This window comes from Peromyscus leucopus, chromosome 22 (genome assembly GCF_004664715.2).
Source record: "Peromyscus leucopus breed LL Stock chromosome 22, UCI_PerLeu_2.1, whole genome shotgun sequence".
Classification (NCBI taxonomy): Eukaryota; Metazoa; Chordata; class Mammalia; order Rodentia; family Cricetidae; genus Peromyscus; species Peromyscus leucopus.
This window is the reverse complement of record NC_051081.1, coordinates 40,971,975-40,997,073: the sequence shown is the minus strand read 5'-3', so window position 1 is coordinate 40,997,073 and position 25,099 is coordinate 40,971,975. Positions and strand designations below refer to the sequence as shown.

The window sequence follows — 25,099 nt, the reverse complement described above, 5'->3', positions numbered from 1 at the left end:
CCGGGTCCAAATCCACACTTGGGCTCTGCATGAGGGCTTACCATGCCAGGCTCTGTGGCGGGGGAGGAGTTAGTGGACAGACTCCTTCCAATGACCATGTGTCCTGGTGCCACTGTTTTCATCCCCATTGCGCCCTTGGGGAAACTGAGGCAGGGGCAAAGGTTTTCGGATTTACCTCTAGTCACACAGATAAAGAGCATCAGTGAGAGCCAATGTACTTCATCGTTTTGCACTAGGCTTCACAGAAGACGGCCATTTCTCTGTTGCCCACTGGCCTCCTGTTACTGGAATTCCATGCCATTAATGTTACCACGACCTTCACTTCCGTCTCCTTCACGTGGCCCCCTGGAATGGCCATGAAGATTTTTTTTTCTGCATAGGTTTAGGCTTCTCCTCTTTCTTCCAAGCTCCTGAGTATGGAACTATCAGAAATCAGGGCAGCATCCGGACACTGGAAATACAAATGTCTCTTGTCATTAGAGAACAGGCTACTGGGCCCAGACCCTCAAGTCCTGTCAAGAGGAGAGCTTCCAGAAAAAGCCGTGGCTACTGGTTCTGCTAAGATGGCTAAACAGTTGGGCTGGGGAAGCTGTGCTTCCTGCCTCCCTCCTACAGAAGAGCCCAGAGTGGTCCGGGTCTAGGATTTGGATTGCAACCCTGGCCTCACCTTGGAGTAGGCAGCTTGACCTGACTCTTCTCCAGGGTGACAACGCAGCCTTGATACCCTTGGCCTGAATCCACAGGACTCAGGCCCACTCTGGTAATGGTCCTGAGGTAAAGGTGAGACAGGAAGCACCCGAGGCTGCTAGTACGTCCACGGGTCTTGCTTCTTCTACTGTGAGGAGCCTGCTGATAAATACCCGGGTTTGATGGTATTCCCTCAAAATATGCTCCAAGAAATAAGGCACTGTTACACCAGGGATTCTGTAGTCAAATAAGTTTGAGCAACATTGTCTGCCGTGGTCCACCCCTAGAGAGCCCACGCCAAAGTCAGCGTGTGCTTGGAGAAGCTCCGTTCGAAAGGCCCACGTTCAGTTTCGCTTCACCTAGTATCACCCATGTTCGCTCACCCATAGAATGTTCTAGAAAGCTTCCATAAAGAGCATATTACAGAAACTCTGGCCTCTTCTGCTCTGCACCCTCCTCATTGGAGCCAGGCCCAAGGCAAACCACTATGAGCAAGCACCTAGGGTCCCCTACCTTCCTGACACCTCTGTCTCCCACAATGTAGTTTCTGCAGAGCTCCAAGCAGACAGCAGACTCTGGACTAGTCTACTCCCTTGCCATTATTGCTAGCCTTTTTTTTTTTTTTTTTCCTGAACCTCATAGACAGCGGAAGAGACGGCTGAGCTCCAGAGCCACAGTGGAGGCCTGAGCGGGGTCCCACCTGCCAACAGAATCAGGAGTCTGAGAAGGGCCATTTGTAACCAGGCCTCTGAGAAGGCTTCTTGGAGGAGGTAGCCGGGAAGCTAGGCCTGATGACCTGATGGAATTGGATAGGGTCAGGGCTGGCCACAGCCTGGGGACCACATGGGTATGGGAAAAGTACAGAGGGCAATGTGTCTCTTCTGTGACTCTAAACCCATAACCACACAGTCCACTGGGGAGAGCAAAAGCCTTCTGGCTAGGCAGCTCTGCTCCCTGGGGGCAGAGAGAGATGAGACACATCCTGTCTGTCCTCAGTCCACCAAGGGCCATCGGCTTTGATCTTACACATCCCAGATAGCTCACTGAGGTATTCCTGACAACCGTGTGGCCTTTTATACTTGAAGAGGGTCTGGGGGAATGGTCTTTGGTGTGTCCCCTTCCAGTGACAGCCTTAGCCCTGTACACTGGCGCCTGTCCATTACTAACGTAGCTGTGGTGGGAACGAAAAGTGACACCTGAGGTTTCAAGTATAGAGAATTGTTCTTTTTTTTTTTTTTTTCCCTATCAACAAACACTTACCAAGCACGTGTGTGTTTCAGGTGCTACCCTAGATACTGGGGACCCAGAATGTCCTATGCTCCAGAGAATCCTACGAGTGTAAGCCTTAGGAAGACACTGCTGTTGCCATTTGCCCCAGAGAGCTTCCAGATGTCCTGAATAAGGACGCTTGTAGGAGGAGATTGCTGTGTCAGGAGGTGAAAGTGTATATTTTCCAGCATTCTCCCTGAGAAGTGTCAAAGCACAATGGAGCCCCCTGGGAGACGTCTCTGCAACAGTGTTGGGGTACCTCTTGGGGAGAGAAGGCATGCAGAGGCCTAAAAGGGTGCCCGGCAGAGGAAGAGCCATCCAAACGCACTGTGGTACCAACCACATGAATGTGTGGCTGCCCTGGAGAACTGCAGGTCACAGTTGAAAGTGAACCCAGGTCCGGATCATGAGGCACCCCTTCGGCCATGGTGAAGGGTCTGAACTGTACTTGAGAGCTCTTAGAGGGAAGGGACTTAATGAAGTTTCTATCATTAGGATGTGGTCTAGCTTTTGTTGGGGGAGAGGGCAGAGAGTCTCATGTACCCCGGATGGCTTCAATTTTTTTTTTGTTTGGTTTTTTGTTTGTTTGTTTGTTTGAGACAAGGTTTCTCTGTGTAGCCCTGGCTGCCCTGGAACTCACTCTGTAGACCAGGTTGGCCTCAAACTCAAGAGATCCCACCTGCCTCTACCTCTTGAGTGTTGGGATTAAAGGCGTGCGCCACCACCGCCCGGCAGCTTCAAACTTAATATGTATCTGAACTTCTGATTCTCACGCTTACACCACTCAAGTGGTTAGATTCCAGGCATGTACCACCGCATCTGGTTTTCTATGGTGCTGGTGGGTAACTCAGAGCTTTATGTATAGGAGGCGAATAGTCTTCCCTCTTAGCTACATCAGCCCCATGAAAACTCACTCGCCTTGTGGCTGGAGTATGGGGAACCAGCGAGGCAAGCATTGCCAGAATACCCAGGCTTCCCCAGCTGGCTGGAGCCCAGTACAACTGGAGATCATTTGGCTCTATGAAATGGGGCTGACCATTGATGTGGGTGGGGACTGTGGGTTTCTCTCCAGAACAATTTCCGCACCAGAACTATTTCTTAGGTATCGGAGTGAAGGACCTGAACGGAGATCCCTCTCATCCTTCTGTTCATGTTTTATGTGGCTTCATGCACTGAAGAGGGAAATGAAAAAAAAAGAAGAAATAGAAATGTGCCCTCCTGGGGTCCATGCCAGTTGGAGGTTTTTGTTCATTTTATTTCTGAGTGGTGGGGACAAGGAGGGATGGAGCAGCCTCTTCTCTGAAGGACCTGGGAGAAGCGGGTATCCTTAGGGGGGTGCTCCAGGGAAGCTCAGGCTTTGAGTGGCCTCTTGTACCCACCAGGGGATCTGAGAGGCCTGATAGCCAGAGCCCGGGTCCTGCTTTTTCTTCCAATCAACTGAGAGTCTTCATGCTGGGGAAGAAAGCTTCCCCCTCCCCACGCTCCTTGGCCTCTCTAGAATAAGGAAAACACTCCCCAAAGGTAGCATTGCTGACCCTGGCTGGTCAGCAGTCCCTAGATGTGTAACCTGAGGCAGGTCAGGCCTCCAAAGACCTGGAGGCGGCAGAACACAGGCATGTTGCCTGGTGGCTGAGAGGGAACACTAAGGCCTGGCATCCACTCATGCAAGGCTGGCTCATGTGGTAGTCTGAATGTGATTGGTCCCCATAAGCTCATAGGGAGTGGCACTATTAGGAGGTGTTGTAGCTAGAGTTTTCCTGCCTTGCCCACAGTCAGGACAAATCTCTCTCACCCGCCAGTCCCACAGCCGCTCAGACCCAACCAAGTAAACACAGAGACTTACATTGGTTACAAACTGTATGGCCGTGGCAGGCTTCTTGCTAACTGTTCTAACATCTTAAATTAATCCATTTCCACAAATCTATACCCTGCCACTCGGCTCCTGGCTTACCGGCATCTTTACATGCTGTTTGTCAGGGTGGCGGCTGGCAGTGATTTCTTCTGCCTTCCTGTTCTTTTATTTCTCCTCTTTGTTAGTCCCGCCTATACTTCCTGCCTAGCCACTGGCCAATCAGTATTTTATTTATTGACCAATCAGAGCAACTTGACATACAGACCATCCCCCAGCACAGCCAAGTGCAGACCATCTCAGACACCTGCACTCAGGCCTGTGGTCCTAATCATCCTCTATGCAGACCTGCTGGGTAAAGCCACGAGGAACCCGAGAACGGGCTCCCACAGGACATACAGAACATCCCACAGCAAGGTGTGGCTTTGTTGGAGGAGGTGTGGCCTTGTTGGAGGAAGTGTGTCACTGTGGGGGTGGGCTTGAAGGTTTCCTATGCTCAGAATACCTCCCAGTGTCTCAGTCGACTTCCTGTTGCCTGCAAGATGTAGGACTCTGGGCTACTCCTCCAGCACCACGTCTGCCTGCATGCCACCATGCTCCCCATCATGATGATAATGGACTGAACCTCTGAAACTGTAAGTGAGCCAGCCCCAATTAAAAACGTTTTCTTTGTAAGAGTTGCCATGGTCATGGTGTCTCTTCACAGCAATAGAAGCCCTACCTAAGATAGCTCAGTACTGTGTCTTCCTGGCTTCAGCTTTCTCAGCTGAAAAGAGAGTCTGCCCATTTTTAACAAGGTCCCAGGGAAATGCCCAGGGTAGCTCTTCTGGCCCACGCACACACGCCTATAGAAAAGGAACAATGAACTTCTCAACCCGGACCTGGGCTGAAGTGTGGTGGGGCCCTGGAAGGTGAGACCTCTGTTGGTAGGTGGGTTTCGGGCTTTATATCACCCATCCCTCCCCAGAAATGACAGTCAAAAGCCACTCTTAATGCTTTGCTGGCTTCAGAATTTCAGACGGGACCCACGGACCCCTGGGACCTGAGAAGCATTAACAAATCCTAGAAGGAAGGGCTGTCCAGTATTGGGTTGAAGTCCTCAGGTCTGCTTCCCCCCTTTTCTCTACGTTCTGGTTTCCTTGTTTGTTAGATGGGAATGCCCCCACTGACCCCATAGGCCGAAGCCAGGGAGAAGAAATAAATGAGAGGGGACTGAGGGCCTTGTTTACATTGCTCATCACTATATCCCTGGTGCTTAGCTGGCCTCCAATAAATGTTTGCTGAACAAATCATGCTAGCAAAGTCCACATTTGAGTGACAGGCACAGCATCCAAAGTGGGCCATAGCGCTGTGCCAACTTCCACTCTTCGGCCTGGAGCTACACGTGCACAGTCCCGGGTGCGATTACAGACTGGGACGGTCCACACCCTCAAGAAGATAGGGTCACCGCCCAGCCCTGGCCCAGCTTCATAGAGAGGGACATCCCTTCTGTGTGTGACCATGTGCTGCTCTCTGAAGCTGCCCTGCCGGGAGCCTCCATTGTCCGCCCCGTCAGACGCTGAGATGCTCTGTGAAAGGAAGTGGGATTTCTGGACGCCGCAAGAGGTCACCCACCTCTGCCCTGCCCTGCTTTGTATTGTCCTTCTAGCCTAGAATAGGGCTTGGTTCCTGCCTCCCATCTCCCCTCAGCGCCAGCCTGCCTGGCCTCACCCACTTTCCTCTCCGCCCCCCCTACCTCTCCCCCCCACCCCCCTGTCCCTCGCCGCCCCATCCTGGCTGGGGACCAGAGTCCCCTTCATGCATCTGTTTCTCTGCTTTCCTTTCACGCCCACGCCATCTCCCATAGGCCCGGTTGCTGATTTAGGAATGCCCAGGCCCACTCCTTGACTCTGGCTGGCCACTCCGTAGTGTGAGAGCAATGGTCAGATCTCTGCCGCTTGCTCGTTCCACACTGGCTACTTCAGAAATAGCTTCAAGCCCGCTGCTAGCAGCCATCTGTGGCCCGCGGCATGTGTTCATCAAGTGCTTCCCACGGGGGAGGTCAGGCAGTGGCGAACTGGGGGAGGGGGGGTTGCTGGAAGCACGGAACTCAGGCTAGGACTCTTGCTCTCGGGGGGACTGTCCCAATGGGGGTAACAAACGACCCCTGAGAAACTGAGTCCTCTCCTCAGGACCGAAGCTTGCCCCCGCTATTTCTGTAACTGAACCGCCTCTGCCTGGGAAGGGATCCATTGCAGAAGTCACCTGCAGAGTCAGGATATGAGGACCGCAGGGCCAGCGGAGCCAGCCGGAGGAAGTTGGGTAGGAGCACAACATTTATGGAGTACTTATCGTATGTAGGGTTCAAAGCACACTGGCTGCACTCATCCTGTTGCGCCCCACCCCCCACCCCTCGGGTTTGGCAAGGAGAGCATGATGGTTTAACCTTAATTGTCAAGTTGATTTGACTGAGAAATACCTAGGAGATTAATATAGCGCTGTTGCCATGATAGAACACTATAACCAAGCTGGGCAGTGGTGGTGCACGCCTTTAATCCCAGCACTTGGGAGGCAGAGGCAGGCGGATCTCTGTGAGTTCGAGGCCAGCCTGGTCTACAGAGTGAGTTCCAGGACAGGCACCAGAGCTACACAGAGAAACCCTGTCTCGAAAAGACAAACAAACAAGCAAACAAAAAAACCAAACCAAAACAAAACAAAAAACTCTATAACCAAAGACAACATGAGGAGAAAGGGTTTATTTCATCTCACATTTCCAGAAAACAGCTCAACACTGAGGGAAATCAGGAGCTTACGGCAGAAAAACCTGGAGGCAGGAATGGAAGCAGAAGCAGCAGGAAAACACTGCTTTCTGGCTCGCTCCCCCTGGCTTGCTCCGCCTTTCTTATACAACTCAGACTCACCTGCCTAGGAACAGCACCTCCCACGGCGGGCTGGGTCCCCTTCACAGACATGGCCACTGGCCAGTCTGATCTGGGAAATTCTCCAGCTGAGGTTCCTCCTCCTTCCCAGGTGATGATGGATGGATGGATTGTGTCTGCCTGTGAGATGGGTACAGTCGTGTTTTGTTATATGTGGAAGTCAGAGGGTAACTTCTGGGGAGTTGGTTCTCTCCTTCCGAGTTGTTTTGAGGCAGGGTCTCTTGTCTGTGCCCGGTGTTGTGCACGCTTGTCAGCTGCATATGTGAACTTCTCACCTCGGGATTACAGATGTGTATCACCACATCAGGCTTTTTACACGGGCCCAGGGAACCGAACTCAGGTCATCAGGCTTGTTTGGGGCAAGCTCTTTTCCCCACTGGCTGGCCCCAGTGAGCTCTGTTTTTTTTTTTTTTTTAAAGGTGAGGCCATGTGGTGTGTGGTTCACGCCTTTAATCCCAGCACTTGGGAGGCAGAGGCAGGCGGATCTCTGAGTTTGAGGCCAGCCTGGTCTACAGTGAGTGAGTTCCAGGACAACCAGGGATACACAGAGAAACCTCGTCTCCAAGAAAAAAAAAATGGGGGGAAGTAAGTGTTAAAAAGGATAGGACACTTGTTATACAGCAGCAATTTATAGCGGGTCTGGGTTTCCAAAGCCAGTGCTCTGAATCACTGAGTCACCTCCCCCAGGATGAAGCTCTAGAAAGGTAGGAGGTGAAAGATATGGCACCTAAGTAAAGGCTACCCAGGGTCTCCCTGAGGACGGCCCTCGGGAAGATGGACTGTGATGCGTGGTTACCCTATCTGAGGCAGCAAGCAGTTCAAGGCCGGCTCAGCCTTCTTAACCTGTGTCCCTGTGGTCCATCCCGGGTACTGCTCAGGCAGGCAAGCCTCTGTGAGTCTTGTGGAATGAACAAGGGATACCTGGCCTGGCTGGGAGGAACCCTAAGGGGTCTAGGCAGTCGGGCAGCCACTCCTAGTGGAGACAGCATTGTCTACTGCGGACCCTAGGGTGAAGGAGGATCTGGCAGAGTGGGGGGGGGAGCTCCCTGGTGGATCAGGGTGTAAGTGCATCCTCTGCTAAGACTGATCAGCAACAACAGGTCTGGGTGCCCCCCTTCACTCTGAACAAGCCCAAATTGCTTGCGGGGGTGGGGGCAGGGTGAGCCAGGCACAGAGGGCTGAAAGGCTGACTGGCAGAGGCCCGACCCGGGCAGCAGGATGGGGGAGCAGTAGACAAGAGGGAGAAAGCTGGCCCGACATTTGGAGCCAGGGCTTGAGGGCCTGGTAGCAGCTGTGCTGAGCGGCAAGCATTGTCCAGTTGGAGGGCATACGTGTCTAGACAGGTGGCTGAAGTCCAGTGACAGAGCTCTGGCAATGGGCAGTTGGGTCCTGCATGGCCTGAATCGGTGGCATAGAAGACCTTGCAGATGGTAGTCCAAAGGCTGCTATGGTTAGGGGCAGGAAGCCAGGCACACTGGTGTCTCAGGCACAGCATGAGACCTTGGCACACATACCTGTCATGATGGCTCTTATCTAGTCAATATGGCCTTGGCTGCTGGGGCCAGCCTGCTGAGGACAGCAACCCAAAGCCGGGACCGCAGCAGTGACAAAATGCCACAGAGCGGCTACAGACCGAGGCTGAGGCTGGGAAGGGGAGTGCCTCTGTTTGCAGCAGCTGACTCCCCAAGACCTACTGGCTCCAGAAAGAGAAGGGCCGAGGCTGGTGCTTTGGGCCTGTGCCAGAGAGCTGTCTATCAGTGGCTACGCCAAAGGAGGCTTCTCTACCTTTGTTAGAAAGCCTAAGTGGAGGATTGGGGGGCGGCCCAGTTGGTGAAGTAATGCCTTGCAGGTGTGAAACCTTGAGTTTGATCCCCCAAATTCACGTGAAATAAACCTGACACAGTGGCCTGTGTGAGCCAGAGCTGAGAAGGAAGACACAACAGTTAGATTTCTGGGGCTCACTGGTCAGCCACCCCGGCCTTCCTGGAGAAAGAACTCCAGGCCAGGGAGAGACTGTTTGAAAAACAAAACAACTTCACTAAAACCAAAAACTCCAAACAAATAAACAAAGGCCCCCAAGGAAAACCAAACAAACTCAAGGTGGTTGGCATCTGAGGAATGACAGGCAAAGGGTGTCTTCTGGCCTCCACTTCACACACACACACACACACACACACACACACACACACACACACACCCTAACTAGAACAGTTCCTAGAGAAGCAGGGGCCACATGAAACTTGTACGGTTCTTCCCCTTAGAAATCACTCAGTCTGCTATCGACGGAGCATGGATGCCTAGCAGGGACTCCCACTGATGGTGGAGCAGTGTGATACCCTGGACTGATTCTGGCCAGAAATGAGTCCTTTCTCTTGGTCAGAAGGTCAGGGTGACGACTCCTCCAAATCTCTTAAAGGGACCTGGAAAGGAGAGGAAGGGAGAGTCCTTGCTTAATGAGTACAGAGTTTCTTCGGGGATGAGGAAACCGCTTTGGAAATAGTGGTGTTGGTTGCACAACATTGTGAGTACCATAGCAACGCCACTGGATTCTGAACAAAAGGTCAAAATAGCAAAGATATGCTCTTCTAACTGGGCCCCTCCCCTTTTTGGTGGCTATCTATGTACATTTCATGCTGCACACACATGTATTTCATATAATAAAACAGGGAGACTGAGATTGTAGCCAGCTGCCTAGCATGCATGAAGAAGCCTTGGGTTCGATTCCTAGCTCCCTATACATTGGGTATATGTCTGTGGTTCCAACACTGAGTCAGGAGGACCCGAATTTCAAGGTCGACCATGGCTACATTAAAAATCTGAGACCCCCGATTTGGCTGCAGGAGATTCTGCAAAGAGAGAGGGGGCAGGGAGAGAGAAGGAGCATTGCCAAGGTCACGAGGAACAGGGAAGGACCGAGAATGGGGTATAAGATGATAGCTAAGCACACCACGTGGGAACTGGAACTGGAGCCCGAACAGAGGAAGGTGCATTTACTGTGCATTACCGGAAACCCGATGGAAGGAACATGCAGTCTGCAGCCGGGGTGACAGTGTCACTCGGGTGTTCATTTCTAGCCTTGCCAAATGTGCCTGCTTATGTAAGACGCTTGCCTTAGCAGAAGGTGGGTGAAGGATCCCCGGGAACTCTCGTGTTCTTTCCAACTTCTGTGCACATCAAAGACAAAGGGTCGTGTGGATTGCCCAGGGGAGCTGGGGACGGCTTTAGTGTGTGTGTCTCCGCTCTGCCCAGGGCTGGCTCTCAGTCTCTGGGTGGGATCTGTGGCTAGCTTTGTGGAGCCCAGTCCCCGCTGGAAAGACAAAAGCTTGGGGAGGTGGGTGTTGGAGCTTGGGTTGGGGCCAGGTGAGCAGTGCTGAGCAGCGCCAATGGTCACGCTGGGGGGCTCTGTGCTGGTCTGTGTTGCTCCCCGTCTGGTTCGAAGGGTCTCTGTTCTCCAAAGGAGGGTCCCAATCATCCTTGTGAACGTGAAGTATACCAAGGGACCAACGTTGTGGATCTGGCTGGGCCTCTCACACAGCCACAAATGTACGGAACACACAGGACTGATAGTCCTGTTGTTAGCTGGTCTGTGAGGAGCCACATGCCAGGCTTCTGCTGCTGACAAGAAATGGTTCCAAGTACCTCAAAAACTTCTCCAGACTCATCGCTGGGGGACTAGGGCTCTGGCCATGGCCTCCACCCACCCAAAGGCTTGATGCACGGCTGCTCTTCATTCACACCCTTCATACCCACCAATTCGCCCTGCTGCACTGGCCCGCACAGGCCCCAACATGCCAATCTTCCTCCCGGCATTTGCATAGGCACTTGGGTTTCCCCTTCCTATCTTTCGTCTTATCTCTTCATTATTGATGTCAGTTTTTCACAGTCTTGGTCAGCACTATTCTCGCCCCCTCCCACTCCCACACAGATACACACAAGTCGGTCACAGTTCCTCTCTCTAGCCGCACAGAGTCCCGCTCAGGGCCTGGCACAAATGAGACCTTGTTAAGGACTGACAGGTGTTGCTGTGGTTCTGGGGCTCTCTTGGAAGCTGATCCCGGTGTTGGGTCCAGTCTGACCACGAAGGCAGCAGGGGTGTCCTCCTGTCCTTCTGTCTGAGCCCTGGCTAGGTCTCCACTTTACCCCAGCAGAGCGGGGCGATGCCTCTGTGCCCCTGGTGGAGCAGGAAAGAACCACAACCCTGGGCCAATTTATACAACACAGCCCACTTATTCTTGACCTGGATCAGATCTCTGAACTTACAGAGGACGGGGAGATTCTCCTAGTTTCCGGTTTCCTGGGGATGGCTTCAGACACCTCCAGAGCACAGTAACCAACTTGATAATGTGGCCAGTCAGCCCTGGGCAGCCCGCGTTGAGGGAGGTGGAGAGTGAAGGTAGCCAGTGCCAGTAGCCTGGGGATTAGGGGGAATCAAACAGGACCCCCTGGCTGTCCCCTATCACAGCAACTGTCCTTACTTCTTAGTCATCGGGACTTCCATTTCCGATGTGGTTCTACCCAGGGCTTCTTTCACTAAGAGTGAAAACCTGGGCACAGAGATGTGTGTATCTGAGATGTGCTTTCTCAGCTCCAAGTGGTCATGCAACCCACACTGACCTCCGCTCTGCGGGCAGCTGCAGCCTGAGGCTTCTGCAGTGGAAACCACAGGGGGTGGGGGAGGGAGAAGGGAGTGAGCATTTAGTGAGCATGGACTGCCCGGCAGGCTGACGGACAGATAGTTGGTTCCTGGGTCTCCTAAGACTCTGTTGTTTCAAGACAGGGTCTCATTGGATAGTCTGGTATGACTCTCTGATCCTCCTGCCTCAGCCTCCTGGGTGCTGGCATCCATCACAAAGTGGGTGCTACCATGCCTGGATCCTTGAGCATCCTCACATCTCACCAGCAGCTGCAAGGTGTGCTCAGCCCGTCCCCCACCACCCCCAAATCGAGATACTGGTATGGGAACTGGTAAGGAATGAACTGCCCAAATGTGCCAGGGAGTCAGACTCACGTGGCTTGGCCCCCAGAGTCTGCCTTCTTTCCTCTGTGCTAGAACATGAGAAACACGTGATAAATCGAACCCTCTAGGCTGGGTCACTACCCATGCTGAGGGAGGGACATTCTGAGCCTCCAGGAAGATCAGGTGGCAGGACCAGGGACACAATTGATGGTGTCTTTCCTAACGGGGAAGGCTATGTGGTTAGATGGCCAGTGTTCTCACAGGCTGGGGCAAGGCTTGGCCCAGGAGAAGGCAATTCAGTGCATCATGTTTGGAATTGTGGAAACACAGCCATGGGGTACAGAGCTACCCTCTTCTCAATGCTCCTATAGGCTACTATGCGGGCCCCTTGCTTGTTGTATCGTCCTTGGAGAGATCATACGTGTCCTGGGAAAAGCCTGACGGGATACTCTTCTTTGCCTCTCTGGATCTATCCATCTTTCCAGGCCTTGCTCTCATCGGCTTCTACACCATCACACCTCCGAGACTCTGTAGGCTCGACCTTCCTCGCCACAGTGGATATTTCTTATCTCCAGGCAGCAATTTCCCATCGCCTTAGGAGCTAGTCCATCCTGTCAGATGGATGGATGCTCTGCTGGTACCATAAACTCTCAGAGAACCACATGGTCTCCACGTGCTTTGGTGCCCAGCAAGGGTGGCCTTCCGTGGGCTCTGAGTTCGAGACAGAATAAGAAGCAGGGGTGAAGCCGTACTTTCGTGAGAGTCCTGAGCACAGACCAATGAGACTCATGTTGGAAGCCCCGGCTAGGGTCTAGGCAGCAGGGGACACCCCTGCTTTCCCTGATCTAGGTCTGCGAAAGGCCCATCTTGCATGCGGCCTAGGCCTGGTGCATTGTACACTTCTGCGTACAGCCTCTATTCTGAGCTACAAGTCTCTCGGGCCAGAGAGGAGCGTCTGCCCAGAACATTCTGTGACTACAAGCTGTGGGTGCTGGGTATGATTGCACAAAAATGACCAGTTGTGTCTCTAGGAAAACACAGAGTGACCAAAAAAAAAAAAAAAAAAAAAAAAGCCTAACTCCCCCACTGACCTCAGAAATCCCAGGGATCAGCTGGCTGGCTCGTCCTTGGAAATGGCCCTCTGGCAGGACATGGTGGGGAGGGGGGATGGAGTATTTAAACTGAGGCATCCCTTGCCAGGGGAAGCAGGCGGGGGCTTCCCCAGGCTGGGTACAACCTCCAGGGTCTCTGGTCAGTGAATCATGGAATCGCAGACTTCCTCCCACAAGAAGCCCCGTTCTCGCCCCAGAGCCCTTCCCTAGAGTGCTGGTCTATAGCTACACACCCTTCCCATCTCGAGTAACTTCACCTGCCTTCCTCTGATGGGGTCTCCCTGCAGCCCCAGCCCTTAATTATCTTGTCTTAGGTCTCAGGGACGCATGGGCCAGAGCTTATCCATTGGATATGGGTTCAGGTTGAGGAGTGCCTAGGGACTGAGAAATTGACAATGTTTGCTACAGAGTCAGGCACGCAGCAGCTACAACCATGGCCAGGAAGGTGGGACCAAGGCCTAAGCAAGGATGCAAAGGACGACATAACGGGGAAAGACAGACCTGGCTGGCTTCCTGGAAGAAAGGGCACTTGACACGTGCCCGTCAGTAAAGACAACCATGCCTGGGGGTGTTAGGACAGAAGAAGGGCTGGGGGGTGTGTGTGCCACTCAACAGCACTTGGCTAGCATGAGTGAGGCTCTCGTTATACCCACAGCACTGGGATAAGAGGTCAGGGAGAAAGAGGAGGCAGGCTGGGTCGTGTCCTCGGAGGAAGAACCGGCTACAGAGATGGGTGGGTGAATCCAAGACTGGGTTGAAAAGGACCCGGTTTCTTGGAAGATCATGAGGCCAGTGGGGCCATCGCGCATCATGATATGTGTGGAAAGTGCGCACCCCCATGGGGGACCCAGCATGGTGCTCAAGTCATGCTCAGTTGTGACCGAGTCTAGTGACAGATTGGCATACAGTTAGAGGGAACCCAGTTTCATTGGTTTTCTGAGTACCCGTGAAGACAGGGACTTCTTCTGCACTCGGCATAAACTTAAAAGCACCGCCCTGAGAAGAGATGATGACCACCATTACACACCTTTCTCTTCCGTGGGCAACCAGGCCTGCCTGCCTTGTACACAGCGTGGAAAAGACTACTCACCAAGTCTAGAGAGCTCCCAGACAAACTCCTTTCCTCAGACTGAGCCTAAGGTTGCGCTCCCAACATCTCCTCTGGTCTTCCTGACAAGGAGTCCTCCCAGACCTCACAGAAGGCTACCCAGAGCCCACATGGGCACCAGAAGGAACCATTTACATTAGCTACATGCACATCTGTTTATTCTTTTCCCGGAGTTAATTGCTCAGCCAAGGCCTCCTGCCGCAAGCAAGAGACATCAAAGTGTCCTTGGGGTGCTCGCTCCTCCATGTGCCGTCCTTTTGCTTCCCCTGGTAACTAGGCCGACCAGGACTTGGCTTCAGTTTGCAAGTAGCTTCCAAGCAGAAGAACACACCGAGGTGTCCCAGTCTGCCTCCTATTGCTGTGATAAACATGAAGACCAAAAGCAACTGGGGGAGAAAAGGGATTATTTTATCTTACAGATCGCAATCCATCGTGAAAGAAATCTGGACAGAAACTCAAGGCAGGAACCCAGGGGTGGGAACTGAAGCAGAGACCATGGAGGAAATGCTGCCTATTGGCTTGCTCAGCTTGCTTTTTTTGTATACAACCCAGGATCACCTGCTCAGGGGTGGCACCATCCACAGTGGACTGAGTCTTTCTACATCAATCAAGAAAGTGCCCCCACAGACGTGTGTACAGTCCAATGTTTTGGAGGCATTTCCTCAACTGAGCTTCCCTCTGTTAGATTGGCTGACCAGTCTGGCCTCAAACTCACAATTCTCCTGCCTTAGCTTCCTGGACGCTGGAATTGGAATGGAGCACCATATTCTAAAAGCGAATATTTGTTAAAGGAAACAAATGAAGAAACACACACACACACACACACACACACACACACACACACGAACTGGTGTTTGAGAAAAGGGACCGCCTTGGGTAGATGGCCAAGCTTGGTAGAAATGGCCGGGGAACTGTCACACAAGCACAGGCCCACTCTGGGGAGAGTAGACCACAGGCTCAAGGCCAGACAAGAGGTGTGTGAGCCCAGTGATTTCTGAGCCCAGCCGAGGTGAGCATCCATTAGCAAGAGGCAGGACTGGGGAGGAGTTAGAAAGGGACCCCTGAGCGAGAAGAAGCACGCAGGAGAAGGAAGGGTAAGGAAGACTGAAACTTCTGCCCTCAGTGACTGGAGAGCAGGAGCGAGAAGGGCAGGAGAGGGGAACACTATCCACGCATCGTCACCGTCATGGGATACTTCAGCCATGCACCAGTCAGGTGGGCCCCCCGAGAGGGCCCTGAGTCAGCAGTGCTTTTCAGTTCCACAGGAAAGGTTGAGACTCTGGGTCTGGATGCAGGCAGGGACTCAAAGCCCATGCCGGCATTTCATACGATTCAGGGGCTGTGCGGCTTGTGGCTGGCTCGGGAACCCACACCTCTCCAAGCTGTCTTCACTCTAGCCCCAGGGCAGGTGGCCGGTGGCACAGAGAGTGGAGGAGATGAAGCCTGGTAGTAGACTTCCGGGGCGGGGGAAGGGAGCTCTGTGCAGTAACCCAGGCCCACGATTTGCATGTGTGCGCGTATTTACCAGTGTCTGAGGCAGTCCAGTACGCCTGAGCTGTTTTCTCCTTGCCAACGCAACTTTGCCAAATCTCCTGGCTCGCTGAGACACACACCCTCCACATGGCCAGACCTCAGTACTGCCTCTGTCGGATCACCCCCCCCCAATCCCCAATGTGTCTAACACTGTTCTCAAAGCACCTTCCTGTGCAGGTCCTGGGCACAGACATCAACCAGACACTGTCTAGCCCTTGAAAGGCCAAGTCTGACATAAAGGCCAGGTGGCCCAGCTTTCCAGGTGGCATCTGTGGCCTGGCTCCGTCAAGGGCAAGGATACATTCACGCCTGAGCAGAGAGACTGCCATGCCCACGTTCATGCGCTATAAAATCTGTTTTGAAATCTGTGTCCAGTGTGAAAAAGCTAAATTGAAACGCTGCCATTTCTTTCTTTCACTCTTATTGATTGATGGACACTGGGTTTTGAATCTGTGGCTTTGTGCATGCTAGGCAAGGACTCTGTCACTAAATTATCACCTTGGTCCCCTTGAGACTCATTCTCTTAGGGTGCTGAGAGGACCTGCCCCTGACTCAATGGCCTTTAAGAGGACCCCTTGAGTCTAGGAACAGGGGAATGGACAAAGCTGTTGGACCTTCAGCTGAAGCCTGCTCAGGACTCTGAAGCCAGGTGCCGTCAATAGCCCTGGTGGGATCTGTGTTAAGCTGGATGCCAAGGAGGGCACGGGAAAAGGCCACATAGGAGGTGAGAGCGGACAGACCCTCAGTATGTCCCATGCTGCTCCTAGGTCAAGTTGGTGAACTGGGGCCTCACCTCACAAGGCCAGAGGAGATTGGCCACTGAGTGGGGGCCTTGTTTGTGCTGCAGTAGCTGCTGAAGGAAGCATCTACCACAGAGATGATGCAGAAGTGGAGAGGATCTTCTAGAACAGCGGTTTTGAACCTTCCTAATTCTGTGACCCGTTTATTTTATGGTGACCCCCCCCAACCATAAAATTTGCTACTCAGAACTGTAAATTTGCTACTGTTATGAGTCATAATGTAAATATCTGATATGCAGGGTATCTGATATGTGACTCCTATGAAAGGGTTGTTTAAAATCCCCAGGGAGTTGCGACTCACGGGTTCAAGAAGGAGTAGCTCATACTTTTCAGAGTTTGAGGCTGGAACAAGAGCAGAGGAAGGAAGAGCTGGGCCCAGGAGCTGAGGTGAGCACTTGATCTGGTCTACAAGGACCATTTTCCCTACATTGACTGAGCATCTCCTGGGCTCATGAGTAATGGAGGCAAAGCCAGAGAAGGTAGGGATCCACTCAGGGTTTACAGCCAACAGTCGGAAGACCTCAGAATCTCAGCCCGTACTATGCCCGGGCCACAAGTTAAAACTCCTAGAGAAGACAAGGAGTGTAGGCTGGGTTGAGGGGACAGCCGCTGAACTTGGACGAGACAGTTCTCATGGTGGTGTTGGCTGAATGCTCTCATTTCTCATGTGATAGGAACATTTTTTTCATGGAATGACTCTCTAGGGACTCTCCCTTTTGCTGCGGGCTTCACTTCTGGAGGGCCTCAAGGAAACAGTTGAACCTAATAGCTGCAGGGTTTTACTCTGGGCCCCAACTTGTCTTATGATCCTTAGTTTCCTCAGCATTTAAGATCTTATTCTTGTTGTTGCTTGAGGCTGATCTGGAAACTCTCAATCTTCCTGCCTCAGCTTCCTGGGCACTGGATTACAGGCATGCGCCACCACACCCCCAATGTAGGAAGATCTAATAATATACAGCCAGTTGCTGCAAGGATTATCAGTGCTATATGCAAAGGGCTAGACATATAAATGTGCATAGAACAAGAGCTATGAATATGACAGCTGGCAGCTGCGGCCACCTCCTCCTCGTCAATGGTCTTGGCTTTCCCTCTGAGAGGATTGTGCCCACCTTGGCAAGAGGTATTTGGAGGCAATCTCCCCCAGATTCAGGACATCCCGGGAGAGATACCCTGGACATAAGGAAATCACATGGCCCCTCCAATCCTGCATCCTACCCTTTTTACATGGCATCTGAAGGGAGCTAGCTGCTGATACAGACAGCTGGTCCTGCAGCGTGGCCCCTCACAGGAGAGATTAGCTGTGTCATGCATCCATTTGTAATGAAATAGAAACGTTTTTGATTTCTCTGGGAAGCCGGATTCTCTACCAAATCCTTGCAGCTTTCATCCTTGGACATGAAACAGCTCATTCTCATCTCTTACCAGGCAGCCATTAGAGAGAGCCCATGAAATCTGATCACCTCCTTGTCTCCCCACCCCACCCCCGCATGCACGCACACGCGGCAGCTTTGATGGCTGGGAGGGAGTCAGTTACCCTCTGCCTGCTGCTAATAGCTCTATGCATTATTGAAGAGCTGTGTTTGCAGGGGCAGACCCATCAGTGAGACATCCCCAGCGGAGGTTGAGATTCAGCTGCCTCCCGGGCTCCTCACTGTGGAGTTTCGGGGTCTGGAAGAGCTACTAGAAAAGGGCACCTGCAGTTGGGAGAGATGGCTGAGCGGTTAAGAGCACTGGATGCTTCTCCAGAAGACCCAGGTTCGAGCCCCAGCGTCAACATGGAGGCTCATAACCATGTGTAACTCCAGTTCCACGGGATCTGGCACCTATGCCCTCCCTGGGCACCAGGCACAAACAGGGTGCATAGATGTGCAGACAAAACTCCCATACACATACAAATGAAATAAAAGTTAAAAAAAAAAAAAAAAAAAGCCAGGCATGGTGGTGCATATCTTTTATCCCAGCACTCAGGAGGCAGAGGCAGGCAGATCTTTATGAGGTCAAGACCAGTCTGGTGTACATAATGGGTTCCGGGATCGTCAGAGCTACAAAGGGAGACCCTGTCTCAACAAACAAACAAACCAAAAAGGAAGGAAGGAAGAGGCACCTGACAATGTTATCTGCCTACATACTCTTGTTGGATGGCAGCTGATAAGAGACAAGAAAATAAGATATGGGGTCTGGAGAGATGGTCCAGCATCAGCATGGTGGCTTACAACCATGTGTAACTCCAGTTCCAGAGACTCCAACACCCTCTCCTGGCTTCTATGGGTACCCGGCATGCTTGTGACGCACAGACCTACATGTAAGCAAAACACACATACATATAAAATAAATTCTAAAATTTTTAAAACGAGAAGAAAAAAAAGGCGAAAGATGGAATGATAGCCAGCTGGCAAAGGTACTTGCCACCAACCCTGACAACCTGGGCTCAATCTCCGGACTCAACATCATGGAAGGAAAGAGTCGACTTCCGCAAATTGTCCTCTGATCGCCACATGTATGCTGTGGAGTGTACACACACACACACACACACACACACACACACACACTAAATAAATAAATAAATAAATAAATAAACAAATAAATAAATAAATACAATGCAAAAATAATTAAAACACGTGTAAAAATAAAAGAGGTGAAACCAGTTAGTTACCAACTTTCTCAACTGTCCTAGACCCAAATGGACAGCTAACTGAAAGCCTCCTCAGGAGGGGATGTACTCTTGGAGACACGGTGTTCACTCTCCCCTAAGGCCTCCCTCACTTGGTTACAGTGAGGCTGAGGCAGACAGATAACCCTCTGAGAAGAATTCTGATACCGTGCTTTCCGGGCAAGAAGAGGGCTGGGACTTAGTTATCCCTGAGAATTTTCTGGGCATGCCAAGGAATATGGACATTGTTTGCCTATCCTTGCTGTTCAAATAGAATAACTAATCAAATGGCTTTCATTTACTCTTTAAAAACACTAAACTGGAGAGATAGCTCAGTGGTTAAAAGCAGTTCTTGTTTTTGAAGAGGATCTGGGTTCAATTCCCAGCACTCACATGGTGACTCACAACCATCTCTAACTTCAGTTCTAGGAGATCCAATGCCCTCTTCTGGCCTCCATGGCACCAGGTATACATACATACATGCATACATCAAGCAAAATACCGATACATACAAAAAGGTACAATAAATAAATCTTTAAAAACAAAAATAAAAAATTAGTATTCAAATATCTGCAATGTGCCATGTCCAGAGTGAAGCATTGGAAATCAGATCATGAGAGAGGACAGACATCGAGGTGACCCCAATGACTCCTGCCCCCTGGTACTCCTGTGCTTACCCAACTGTCTCTCACACTGAAGAGTGCTGACCTGTGTGGCCAGTAGAATATTCCATGGGACTACAGAGATGGCTCTGAGGTTAAGAGCATGTACCGCTCTTCCAGAGGAACCAGGTTAGGTTCTCAGCACTCATGGAGGATGGCTCTCAACTCCCTGTAACTCTAGCTTTGAGAGATCCAGTGTCTTCTTTTGCCCTCATGGGTACATGCAGACACAGACACACAGACACACACAGAAACACACACACAAATATATATATATTCCCAAATGATGGACCCGGGGTGGGGGTGGGAGTAGCAGGTGGGCTAAAGTCCATGTCTCCCATGAGTTTCTCAGCCTGGTAGAGAATTAGCTATTGATCAGCTATCACAACAATAGTTTACAATTTGTATAAAAGCCTCTATTTAGGAGGAAGGGACCTAGACAGAGCAGTCAGGGAAAGGCTCCGGGAGAGCCCGACTTGATCCAACTCTACAGGGTAGGGATAACTAAAGAGAACTTAGGTCAAGGGACAGCTCAGACAGGGAGTGAGCTGGAGGCTCGGGAGACTAGGAGACCAAGAGCTAGAGAGCATGAAGTGCTACATGTGTGTAGATGTGGAATTTACAGGCTTGCTATTTAGCCTAAGCACAGCGGGAGCCTTGGCTTCATCACTTTAATCAAATGACTAAAGTGCTAAGGTCTGTGTTTTCAAAGCTTCCTTTAGTTCCCATGGAGCGCGGTTTGGAGATAAAACGAGGCCCAATGCCGGTTGGTGACAGACGCTCAAGAGAGAGATATGGGGTGTTTAGAAAAAGTAGCACAATACCATGATGGTTGGGGTCAAACCAGTTCAGACCCCAGAAAAAAAATGCAGTCCAAGTAATGTTCAACCTCTGGCTCTGAGCATGGTTTTGTCCCATCATAAATTATGGTCTGGTATATACCCTGTGTCCCTATCCCAGTTAATATGTGCTAGCCCTACATGCTCAGGGCCTGGTAGAGATGGTTACGTTTAGAAGAAACCATGGTGGTGGGGGTGGGGTGGGGTGCTTGTACAAAAAGATGTGGAAGAAGCTTGTAGTTCAAGACCTGACTTTCTGTCTGTCTTTGAACGTGGGGCATAGCGAAGGGCATCCGGGAAACATGCTCTCACCGAGAACTACACAGCAGTTCTCACAGGACGAGAGGTGAAAGCTTCTAGACCATGTGAAGGACATTGCTGTTGTCTAAGCTTCCCAGTCTGCAGTCAGAAACAGGCTGAGCCACCCTGTAGGGAGGCCACGGGACCCACTACAGGAGACATCCAGGGAAGAGCTGGTGTGTTTCTTTCCTCACAAAGGGCAGGTCCACGAGTTCAAGACCTAGGTTAGAACGAAGGCCCCCTAGGGAGCCCTGAAAAATGTCTTCAGAAGTCCTGAGGTTAGAAACTATTTATATAAGAATACTAAGACAAAACAAACAAAAAAAACCCAGATGTGGTGGCACACATCTGTCATCCCAACACTTGGCTTGGAAGTTCATTGTCGTCCTTGGCTACATAATGAATCTAAGGCCAGCCTAGGTTACACAAGACCCTGTCTCCAAACAAACAAACAGAACAAAACACAGAGACTAAGACAGTCTCTGCCTATTTTTCAATCTCATTCATCCAGATAATAAAATGGAATGTTCTAGAATCCAAGTGGCATGAGGTATTGCAGGGGACTGAAGGGAAAAGCAGTATCAGAGCCCGTTCACTAAGGCCATTCTTCACACTGTCTACTTTCGTTTGAGTAAATACATTTTCATAAATGTATTTTACTCATATTAACATATAATGGGCATATTACTATTTTAAAGAAATCATTGAGTAATTTGAAATATGCCAAGCTCCAATTATCAGCATGGCAAATATTGAGAAATACAATCTATTAAAATAAGAGGTCTTGGAGAACCTGTAGCTCAAATTCTAATTGGTCCTATAATAAAAACCTGGAGCCAGATATCGGGGTCAATGCTGAAAAATCAGAGGAAACAAGCTCCAGCCACTTCTCACCTCGCCAACTCCTCAGCCAAAAGGGGAAGGTCCTGTTTCCACGAAACCTCAGACTGAATGCCCCTGAGTCCTCAGTCAAAAGTCCCCCCCTCCCAACTCCTGTCTCCTCCCACCTTATATTCCTTCCTCTGCCCAGCCATATCACTTCCTGTCTCTACCTGTCTAGTGCTGGGATTAAAGGTGTGTGCCATCACTGCCTGGCTCTGTTTCTCTTTTAGACTGGATTAATCTCATGTAGACCAGGCTGGCCTTGAACTCACAGAGATTCATCTGCCTCTGCCTCCCGAATGCTAGGATTAAAGGTGTGTGCCACCACTACCTGGCCTTTATGGCTAACTCTATGGCTGGCTCTGCCCTCTGATCTTCAGACAAGCTTTATTTGTTAGGGGTACACAAAATATCACTACAAGAACCTGCTTACAGTGGTACACACCTGTAACTCCAACCCATGGGAGGTGGAGGCAGGAGGATCAGGAATTCAAGGTCATTTAGCTACATGGCTTGAGGTAAGCCTGAGCCACATGAGACCTTGTCTTCCTCCCTGCCCCTCCGCCCCCCTAGATATCTTAGGGGTCTTCATTTATTTGAGGGAGAGTTTTGTTGTTGTGAGTTTTTGTGGTTTTTCTTTTATTTGTTATTATCTGACTCTATAGCCCAGAGTGGCATAGCCCAGAATATCCTCAACCTTGCTATAATCTTCCTGCCTCACCCTCCCACATACTAGAATTATAGGAATAAGGTACCATGTCTGCCTGGGGTCTTAATTTTTAAGAGTGTAAAACGAGGGTCCAGTGACCAAAGAATTTGAGAACTGCTGATCAAGGGTAGGGATGGCCTCCATTTCTCAGCTCTCTTTAGTCGTCTCTTCCATCATTAACCAAGTGCCATAGTGGGTCTGCAACAGAGCCGGAAGCGTCACAGCCTCTGGAGATGGACTGCTGTATACATTAGTCCTCAGCTAAATGATGGCTTATCTTCTGTCACTGAAGGAGTTTTGACCACTCCGAGCTTTTCTGTTCCCCTGTTGATATATATATATATACACAATGATGTTTCAGAAAATGACTCCATCTCTCCCTGAATTGGAACCTTTCCACTTCCCCAATCAACTGGAAATATTAAGGCTCCAATAAGCACTAAGTCATGCCAAGTCTTCCATGGCTTCCAGCATCGCTGCTCCTGACCAGCCTCACCCAGCTACTCTAGGCTTCCTGGAGTCTAAGGGGCTCTAGCAGGACTTTGTGTAGATGCCATGCAGACAGCATCCCCAGTGAGGCCTTTTTTTTTTTTTTTTTTTTTTCCCCTGGAGCTGAGGACCGAACCCAGGGCCTTGCGCTTGCTAGGCAAGGGCTCTACCACTGAGCTAAATCCCCAACCCACTCCCCCAGTGAGTCCTGAAGTACCTTTTCCCCTCCCATCTGCAGCTCTGCTCCCACAGGATGCAGCTCAATAATCATCTCTTTTGTGAAGGTGCCGGGGACCCTCTCCAAGGCCACTAGAATGTGGCAGACTCCTCTGTTCCAAGGCCGAATCCTCACATCTGCGGTAGAGCTGAGGTCTCACCTATACCTGTCAGAATGTTTTGGCTCTGATTGGTTAGTTTCTCATTTCTGACTGCTCATTGTCCTGGTTGTTAAAATATTTTCAAATCCTTCCCTTCCAAAGTCCTTCAAAGAAAGCATTCAAATATTTGCCAAATGACTCAATGAACAAAATGTTCTGGGCTCCAAATGGCACAAGAGACATTGCTTTCTGAGCCCAGAGGTCTTGGCTTGTGATTAGGAAGTTTTCCCCAGAGCTGGGGGTTGAACCCAGAACCTCGCACATCCTGAAACTATGCACCATGACTGAGCATCCCCACCTCCTGCAATCCCAGGCCCTTCTCCACCACAGGTCTTGCATGGGAGGCCGTTCTGAATGCCTCAGTCAATTGTCAGCTTCTTCTGAATCACAACACAGCAGATTGGCAGGGCTTGAAATCTCAACATTCTCTTTCCAGCCCCCTGGCTTATCACCCACCTGCACCAAAGAAGATGTATCCTACAGACTTGGGTCTGTCTAACATCCTTGGTCCAGAAGCGTCTCTACTGAGGCCTCAGGCTCTACAATCCTGATTTACCAACTCTCATTGAAGGTTAAGTTCCTAAGGGGTAAGTGGCCAAGAATTCCAACTATGTGAAACAGTTATGCATTTGAGTCAATATCCATTTATTGCTGGGAAGAATTATATTCTAAATTGAATCCAATTATTCCCTCCATGGGTGGGATACTCAATATTCCACATATTGAGTGGATGGGTGGGATACTCAATAAAGGCTGTGGTCACGACTTTCTTACATGGTACCAAGTGTTGTCTGCTCGATCAGTAATAGCTGGGAGATAGTAAATGCATATCAATGCCATTTACTTCATTCAAGACATCTGTTCAGTGTCTGCTAGTGTGTTAGGCTTTAGACTTAAGTTTATAACACACACACACAGATACACCCACAAGCACACACAGACACACATACACTAACATACACAGACACAAACACATGGAGACACACACAGAGTCAGACAGACACACAAATAGACACACACAGAGACACATAACACACACACATACATACACAGAGACACAGACAGACAGACAGACAACCAGCCAGACACACACACACACACACACACACACACACACACACACAACTTTTGCTTGACAGCATCAGGAAAAGTAGCTTCACAGATAATCAAACATTCAAAATTATCCAAGGAGGAACTGGAGAGAAAACCTCATTCTACATAGCTCTCCAGGGACAGTTAAGGTGATCTAGAAATACCCAGTTTCCCTAAGGTCTAAATTCCTGGCCTGTAGTGAATGGGAAGCTGGTATCAGGCCTTTCAAGACTATGGCTCACCACCCCCACCCCCAATCTGCCTTGTGGTGGTAAAGGCAAAGGAAAGATGCCCTCCCCCTTTACCCCTCCCACCTGTGGTGGGTGAGGGAGCTGACACTGGCCCTTACCAGCTGCAACACTCTGGAGAGTGGACCCTGCACCTTGCCTGAGGTGTAGGTGTGGGAGAACCAACCCTGATGACCCGCCCCGCCCCTTGCTCATCACTGCAAGGGGTGAACTAACCTTGGTGGTGAGGACAAGGAAGAGCCGGCAGGCTGACCAACCCTGCTCAGAATCAGAGCTCAGAATCAGAGTTATGAGTTGGCCTACTCCAACATCCATACCATCTACCATATGCTAGAGCACATGAAGGGGCCAATCCTGCAGACCCAAAGCTGCAGGATCTCCATGACACAGGACAACTGGATATCCAAGAAGAGTCCCAGCGAGGGCCCAGCATCGATAGTGTCGTAGAAACCAGAGGCCTCGAACCAGACCAACGACTCTTTGCAAAGAACACTTCAAGAAGAGATATATGGACAAAAGGGTTTCCAGCGTGACTCACTGTGTCACACTGCAGCTTCCATGACAAGATCGATTTTTTTTTCCTTTTCCTTTTCTTTTTTTTTTTTTCCTTAAATTTTA

At 50.7% G+C, this 25,099-nt stretch overlaps 1 long non-coding RNA gene across 1 annotated transcript; it reads left to right on the top strand.

The window, feature by feature from the left end:
* Window positions 1–4,405: 4,405 nt before the first annotated feature.
* Window positions 4,406–24,854, top strand: LOC119086510. Its single transcript, XR_005089809.1, has 3 exons — window positions 4,406–4,440; window positions 23,578–23,728; window positions 24,816–24,854. It is a non-coding gene; the product is annotated as an uncharacterized LOC119086510 (long non-coding RNA).
* Window positions 24,855–25,099: the final 245 nt, after the last annotated feature.